Below are 1,353 nucleotides of genomic sequence, written 5' to 3'. Positions count from 1 at the left end.
CATATTTTTTGCTGTCCTGTTGGGCTAAATTAATGTGTTAGGGCTTGATGGAAAGAGGGGCTTTAGGGCTACAATTTGGTGTATCACAACTGAAAATCTGAGTCTCCTAGGCTGAACAGCCTGGTTAATATTAGGAGTATTTTGGAGCGCTCAGAAAACCTCCTTAATTGGCTTTATTGTAATGGATATTTTGAGCTTTCCTGTTGGGCTAAATTAATGTGTTAGGGCTTGATGGAAAGAGGGGATTTAGGGCTACAATTTGGTGTATCACAACTGAAAATCTGAGTCTCCTAGGCTGAACAGCCTGGTTAATATTAGGAGTATTTGGAGCGCTCAGAAACCTCCTTAATTGGCTTTATTGTAATGGATATTTTGAGCTTTCCTGTTGGGCTAAATTAATGTGTTAGGACTTGATGGAAAGAGGGGATTCAGGGCTACATTTTGGTGTATCACAACTGAAAATCTGAGTCTCCTAGTCAGAGCAACCTGGTTCATATTGGACCACATATTAGAGCGCTGAGAATACCGCCTGATTTGGCTATATTGTAATGCATATTTTTAGCTGTCCTGTTGGGCTAAATTAATGTGTTAGGGCTTGATGGAAAGAGGGGCTTTAGGGCTACAATTTGGTGTATCACAACTGAAAATCTGAGTCTCCTAGGCTGAACAGCCTGGTTAATATTAGGAGTATTTTGGAGCGCTCAGAAAACCTCCTTAATTGGCTTTATTGTAATGGATATTTTGAGCTTTCCTGTTGGGCTAAATTAATGTGTTAGGGCTTGATGGAAAGAGGGGATTTAGGGCTACAATTTGGTGTATCACAACTGAAAATCTGAGTCTCCTAGCCTGAACAGCCTGGTTAATATTAGGAGTATTTTGGAGCGCTCAGAAAACCTCCTTAATTGGCTTTATTGTAATGGATATTTTGAGCTTTCCTGTTGGGCTAAATTAATGTGTTAGGACTTGATGGAAAGAGGGGATTCAAGGCTACATTTTGGTGTATCACAACTGAAAATCTGAGTCTCCTAGTCAGAGCAACCTGGTTCATATTTGGACCACATATTAGAGCGCTGAGAATACCGCCTGATTTGACTACATTGTAATGCATATTTTTTGCTGTCCTGTTGGGCTAAATTAATGTGTTAGGCTTGATGGAAAGAGGGGATTTAGGGCTACAATTTGGTGTATCACAACTGAAAATCTGAGTCTCCTAGGCTGAACAGCCTGGTTAATATTAGGAGTATTTGGAGCGCTGAGAATACCGCCTGATTTGGCTACATTGTAATGCATATTTTAGCTGTCCTGTTGGGCTAAATTAATGTGTTAGGGCTTGATGGAAGAGGGGATTTAGGG

This window comes from Micropterus salmoides, unplaced genomic scaffold, assembly GCF_014851395.1.
Source record: "Micropterus salmoides isolate LMB-PRFRI ecotype aquatic unplaced genomic scaffold, ASM1485139v1 Ms_hic_scaffold_3306, whole genome shotgun sequence".
Taxonomy (NCBI): domain Eukaryota; kingdom Metazoa; phylum Chordata; class Actinopteri; order Centrarchiformes; family Centrarchidae; genus Micropterus; species Micropterus salmoides.
Note: the sequence above shows the minus strand (reverse complement) of the source record.